We start from the raw sequence: 7,173 nt of genomic DNA on the forward strand, positions 1-7,173 counted from the left end.
AGATTTGCGGTGCAGCAGTGATGCAATACGTGACCACTGGTTTTTGCCATATTTCATTACAGCTGCTTTGAGGATTTCATCCTGAAAGTTATCAATTTAGTTAATAAACATCCAAGAGTAACCAGTCGCGTCAAATGCTTACCTCAGTGTTTCTCCACACACCACCTTTTATCATAATTCGCGGCATGGTGCTATATAATTGTGAATTCTTTCGATGAGCACAAAAATCAAATCAAAAGTTTTTGTCGAAATAAACAGCAAAAATTATTTGGGCCGTTCCATTGGTTTATCGAGCTCTGGCTCTGGCTCAAATCTCATTGGAACGATCTGGATCAACTTTATGAGAGCTGGCAGCACTAATATAAAACATCTGTTTTGTAGAAAATAAGAAGAAACGTACACAAAATTTTAAGATACTGATAGAATTATTAACATTTAAATAGTTTCGCACGTAAGCAAACTATTTATTTTCCTTCCATGATCTTCAAGTTGTTTACTCTTTCAGTGTTTTTGCTTTTAAATATTGCGAGATCTTTTATGTATACACAAATGTACACGTATTTAGTTCAGTGCTACAATGGCTCAACATATGGTTGGCTCATCTCACCAGCTGATTTTATTTTTTTTATTTCACTGGAGTAGGGATTGTCAGAAGGAGATGGCAAACTTGAAAAGAAACCAACGAATTTACAACATTTTCTTACTACTTACAAATGCTGCTAAGTTTTATGTTTTCATTCCATTCCATTCGTCTAACACCAACACGCTAATTTTGGCAATGTGAACAAAGGTATGTTATTGCTGTAGAGATGAGCCAACCATATAGTTGAGCCATGAGTGCTACCAACTCAAAAGTGGTTAGCTGTCAAAAAATCTACTACAGGGGGCCTACTCTGTATTGCGATGCGAAAGAAAAAATACGCGAAATCGCAAAATCGGTACTCTGTATCTTGACATTCGCATGTATATTTTGACTTTCGCATTCTCATTTTGCCCATTCGCAATTTTTCTCCCTTTTCGCATTGCCGGTACTCTGTAAAGCGAAAGCAAATGTCAAACAGCATTCATTTTCGCATTTTTCTTGCTACAAGTAATAGGCATTCGCATTGTTCAAATATGTAAGTATTAATTGATGATTTTATAAATTGATATCTTTATATTCATTTAAAAATATATAGGACAACTTAAAAAACAAACACAAAAGCAACAATTTGTAATCCTAGTGGATTTAAAATACATAAATAAATAACAATTAAATCGAAACCACTTTTTTTTACCACTTTAACACCAAATAACTTTTAAATTATAAGTTTTCGCACTTTAAAATATATATATTTGTGATCTGGAGAACTCCCTCTTAATTTTAAATCTTTCCGGAGATATTCCACTTAAAACTCTCAAAATTGAAAAAATTTTCCACCACCAAATGTTTTGCTGTCTCTGCTGAATTAGAAATGGCGGATTTTTTTGCACGCAAAAATTACGTATTTTGCTATCCCTATAAAAATAACAGGTGCGAGAGAGCATGATACATTGTGGGAAAGCAAAATTTGTCAGCATGCTATTTCATTTGCACAATTTTTCATTCCAAATCGTCACCCCTGTCAAAAATTCGTGTGGCTGTGTGCGTTTTTGGTCACACGATTTTTGCAGGGATATATTGAGCTACACTCTAAAAACAGTATGTAAAAATGCAAGCTTATTGCTAGTATTTTTTTGTGTAATCTTACAATTTTTTTGCATAGTCCCGCACTTAAAGCGTATTTTTCTTATTTAAACAGCAATGCCACAATCTTACCAACATTTATGCTGTAAAAATACATATAGTTCGCGAAATTACTAACAACGTTTGTAAGCTAACACAAAGGTGTATACATTTACAACAAAAGCTTAGTGGAGGTTGCCGATCGACACCATCTTAACGCGTCGTGTTCATTCGTTTTAGTCAATCGGCAGTGTGCTTTATCGGAAAACGTGAATAATTATTTAATTATTTTAGTGCATAATTATAATTATTATAAGTTATTGTAATACGTAAGTTATTTTTACTTTAATAAGAATAATGCTGAAAAATTATGTGCATTGGCAGCAAAACGCCGAGCATAAGTGTAGCGTTTGTGGCTGGTGTTTCGATAGCGTTAAATCTATTTTCCCTCATTTGCACGCTCATTTGCGTGATAACATTTCAATTAGAAAATTGTTAACTATTTCGGGGAAAATCAAGATTTTCTTTTTATGGGCTTTGAGGCAAGTTTTTGGAACATGGTAAAATAAATAATTTTATAATACATAATTCTTCTTTTAATTATATTTCCAGATTGGAATCACAATGGATACAATAATAAATAAACTACCATCGAATTTGCCTCTCATAGGTATGTATATTACTATTTATTATTATAAGGCCTTTCTACACGGCGACCTTTTACGTAAAAATTAATTAATTTTGATTCTATTGCATTTTTACAGAAACTGAAAGGGCTCACATTATAATTGAGAAAACACCCGTTGCTGAATACGGAGAATATGACTTTATAAATTTTGTCAAAGTAATAATTAATTATTACTTTGTCTTAAACAAAATGTACCCAGCAGAAATATCGCAGACTTTAGAGTTTTTGACTAGATTTTGCTATAAGCACTATCCGAATCAGACCCGTGGTGCAAAAAAAACATAAACAGTTTGCAAAAAGTGAATAATCTTATTTCAAAAATTAGTAACGTGTAATATTTTTAAATACATAAAAACATACGATGAGTGCCACCACCTTAAAATTGCAGGTTTCGCAAGATATTTTTCTTTTCAATAATTTTGCTAATTTCTTATGAAAGTACACATAAAAATGCAATACAAATACTGCAAATTTAAGTTAAGGACTTTAGTACAAAATTGCCGAAATTATTTAAAAGAAGTCTTCCTGAAAATTGCTATTTTAAGGTGGGCCATTTTGGGTGTTACTCACTGCCTGTATTGATTTAGGATAATATAGTATATATTAATTCAATTAAAGTGCCTGTATGGACTGAACTGAATTCTGACTGAAAATAAATTTTATTAAAATATCAAAATCTTATTCGTATTGCAACTACATAAAATGTATATGTTTATAATTAAACACCCAGGATCAAGCAAAATAAGTATTTTATAATACCTCTTTTTTAAAAAATGTAAATGCATTTAAACATATACATGTTATTAGCTGAAAATACAATCAAATATTTTCAAAAAGGTGGGAAGTGGGTTACAGGGGCTAAGGGGTATGTGGCATTGCGCATATGATAAGTAAGTTCACTAAAACCGTTGTATGTTTCACGCATTTTGAATGGTAATCATTACGCATAAGGTTGGTAAATTCACTAAAATCGTTGTAAAATGTTGCGCATTTTGAATAGTAGTTTTTACGCATGTGTTTAGTAAGGGCTTTACACAGTCTGATAGTAGATATACAATGTGTGTAAATTTGCAATAATTAAGCGAGGCAACTTTTTTGCTGGCTTAATGTGTGTAGATTTACATGCTTTTTTTAAGAGTGCAGTCTGATAGTAGATATACAATGTGTGTAAATTTGCAATAATTAAGCGAGGCAACTTTTTTGCTGGCTTAATGTGTGTAGATTTACATGCTTTTTTTTAAGAGTGTATGCATTCAACTTAATATGTGTGATGACTCAACTTTTGTGGATAAATGTGGTCATCCAGTGAGTTTTACAGCTCCGGGTCACGCTCAATTCTCACGAGAATGGTCCGGATCATTGTTGTGAGAGTTGGCAGCACTACCAAAAACGTCATTTTCGTTGTAAGAAGAAAAGTAAACAAACCGATATAATTAAAGCGTTGTGAAAAATTAAACGAAAAACATGGATGAACATTTGTTTGAAGTAAGTTTACACATTTTTTAAACTCATTGCTATTTTTTAGTAAGTGTTTTCCTTCATGTCTATCATTTAAATATATTGCAGTTTATGTATGAATCGTCATCGGAATCGGCTTTTGTGGTACATGGCAAATACCAGTACGTTTCGTGAAATAGCAAATCGTTTCAACATGGCTGAGTCAACTGCATGAAGAGTAATAAGGCGAGTGATTTAATGGCTATTGTCAATTGGCCATGAATATGTTCAGTGGCCTTCTCTGTCCAAAGCAAGGGACAATATACGCAAGTTTTATGCCATGAAGAGCATTCCAAATGTGATTGGTTGTATCGACTGCTCGCACATAAAAATTAAAGCCCCAGTATCAAACAAAGAAGCGTATTTCAATCGGAAGCATTTGTATAGCCTGCAATTGCAAGCTGATGTATACGCAGATAAAATATTTACAGACATATTCGCTGGTGAACCGGGCTCGTTAGATGACAGTCGAGTTTTGAGACGATCAAGTTTATACCAACGAGCGTTAGATGATATGACATCCACTTTTCCATTCAACTCATGTTGGCTTGGAGACTCAGCTTACGCAAATACGGAATGGTTTATAAGTCCATTTCGAGATAATGGATTTTGACATCAGCCCAGAGGCAATTCAATTATTTACATTCGTCAACCAGAATTGTCGTTGAAAATGCTTTTGGATTATTGAAAATGAGATTCAGACTACTGCTTCATTTCACTGAAAATACAGACCTGCAATCGATCGTTCGGATTATTATATGTGGATGCATTCTTCATAACATTTGTTGTTTGGAACACGACAGCATTGAAGACGAGAATTTGATAGAGGATGAAGAACATGTAAGCAATATGCATCTGCAAGGGAACGTAGCGGCTTCTGGAAGTAGGCGTGGTATTGTTCTACAAAACCTAATCGATACAAATGTTATTAGCACGCCGTCGTAGGTTATACTTACTTGTACGCTTAGGTTTCTAGTTCTAAAATACTTGTCGAACTGAAATTTTCTTCGAAATAAAAATTTTATTTGGATTGAAGTTCCTATATTCATATAAATTCATTTATTTATTATTTGTTGTTTCATGTAAAGTAAAAAACACTAACATCCAATCCAGGTACAGATGTAAGGAAAATTCGTCTATTATATTTCTTAAATCTAGGCTACATCATTATATATTCAAAAACAAAAAACACTCAATTGTTAAAAGTACTCATAAAATATCACAAAGAAGTTGACTTCATATTTTTCAAACTAAAAAGTGTCGCGAAAATACTCCAAAGTTCATTCCTACTTACAACTAATCTAGGTTTATAAATATATACAGACTTCACTCATATTCCTAACTATAACTATACATACATGCTTAAAATAGCACATGTTGAACAAACGGTAATTCATAATAAATACTAATAATAAATATATCACATTGCTTTTTTTGCATCCATAAACGCTTTGAGCATGGCCATTTTTTCTTCATACCGCTTTTGCTTTAATTGCTGCGCCTCCTCCATCTTTTCATTTTTTTTGCAGCATACTCTTCGAAGACCTTTATTTTGTTGGCAGCAAGCTCCTTTCTGCACTGAATTTTCATTTCCATTATTTTTTCTTTCAATGGAGGTCTATAGCTGTTTTGTTTTCTATAACATTTTGGCAATTTTTTTTTCGTTTCCGCCTTCCTTGGAACAGCTAGGTGTGCCATCCTGTGGTGGAAAATTTAGAGGCTGGCCGATTAAATTTATGGAGTGGTTATTTGATATAACTGGATTATCACCAAATATTTCCTCCATCAAATCAGCAAACGGAGCATTGCATGGCGTTGCTCCTGTCCTGCCATTATTGTCCACACTCTGTTTATATGCCCTTATTAAATTTTTTAGTTTTGCCGAAAGCATCTCCACCGTCGTTGGTTGACTCTGTGTTAAGATACAAATATAGCAAGAAGAAATTATTAATAAACTGTGTAAACATCTATCGTGGGCTAACATCAAACTCACCAATACACCTTGGCTCTCCAAATTCATCAGCACATTCTCCATGGCATATTTTTTTCTCCTAATGCTGGCAAACTCTTCCTTCCTAGCAAGGTACGCATTTAAAAAAGCTCTTGTCTCCTCTCTAGACCAAATCCTTCTTTCACTAAAACAGTTTACATAGTTAATATATGTTAAAATTTTATAAATTTTATTTTTTTATACATACATTTTATTAAAGTTGTCCATTTTCTCTTTTCTAGTTGAACAAATTGCGGTAATAGTCTAGTTGAGGGGTCGACTGCTAATACGCTACCAAAAATATCGAGAGAGGTGTCAAACGACGCTTCTTGACATCAGTATATAGTAGTAATAATCCGAAGGTGTAAAATTTTAACTCGTTCAAAAGATATTAACGAAAAACCGAAAAAAGACCCGCGGGTACCTCCGAAACCGGGGGTGGGATCCATAGTATTTTTGCGCAGAACACCTTTCTGCGTTGGCGGCCTTCGGCCGCGCTTATAAAAAATAACCCTGGGCTACGCCATGCCAAGTCCGGGTGTGTGGTATAACCGTGGCTACCGCCACGGTGATGCACAATTTTTTTTGTGGGTACAAACACAACAACAACCACATAAAATCGCCAAGTTCAACTGAAAATATCTCCGGACAGAGATAAAATTTTTCTTTTCCGCCGTCGGATTATTGTTCTCGAGATTAATACGCGTCTTTTGACACCTCTCTCGATATTTTTGATAGCGTATTAGCAGTCGACCCCTCAAATATACTATTACCCAAATTCCTTTTACATAGATTAGATTGATACGAATCTTTTGTTTATGCTCTCATATTTTTGCTCTCACGAGGGATTTATCTTCTAGTTGTTGCTGCCAACAATCACAGATAAATCCCTCGCGCCAGCTGAAGCGGGTGCCAGAACAAAAAATGTGTCAGCCAAAACGAAAAACGTGCCAAAAATTTTGGTAAACTTTAGTTTGACCTATAACTGTAGAATAGCGTTCAAAAATTATGGGAAAAAGGATAAAAATACTTGTTTTAGTGTAAGTATTATTAGTTCGAAGGCGGAGGGTAAATATTATTTACCATTCAAAAGTTATCACTAAAAACAGGTTTTGTAAATATGAACTCCCGATGCAACCAGTCCATTTTGATCACAGAACCTGGAACACCAGACATGTGGGATAAGCCCTATCCATTAAATAATGTTAATTATTATATCATAGGTCCGATTTACTGAAATTTCAAAAGGATATATGGTTTTCACTGCGAGTTAAATGCAGTTACAATATTTGA

The 7,173-nt window shown here is 33.9% G+C and overlaps 2 long non-coding RNA genes across 2 annotated transcripts; one reads left to right on the forward strand and one right to left on the reverse strand.

The window, feature by feature from the left end:
- Window positions 1-1,067: 1,067 nt before the first annotated feature.
- On the forward strand, window positions 1,068-3,005 carry LOC137242189 (uncharacterized). Its single transcript, XR_010950114.1, has 3 exons — window positions 1,068-1,118; window positions 2,318-2,375; window positions 2,470-3,005. It is a non-coding gene; the product is annotated as an uncharacterized lncRNA (long non-coding RNA).
- A 1,993-nt stretch (window positions 3,006-4,998) lies between these two features.
- LOC137242190 (uncharacterized) lies at window positions 4,999-6,811 on the reverse strand. The gene is made up of 3 exons (XR_010950115.1): window positions 6,089-6,811; window positions 5,884-6,025; window positions 4,999-5,802 (listed from the first exon to the last, which is right to left on the reverse strand). It is a non-coding gene; the product is annotated as an uncharacterized lncRNA (long non-coding RNA).
- Window positions 6,812-7,173: the final 362 nt, after the last annotated feature.

The sequence above is a fragment of the Eurosta solidaginis genome, chromosome 2 (assembly GCF_040869045.1).
Source record: "Eurosta solidaginis isolate ZX-2024a chromosome 2, ASM4086904v1, whole genome shotgun sequence".
Taxonomy (NCBI): Eukaryota; Metazoa; Arthropoda; class Insecta; order Diptera; family Tephritidae; genus Eurosta; species Eurosta solidaginis.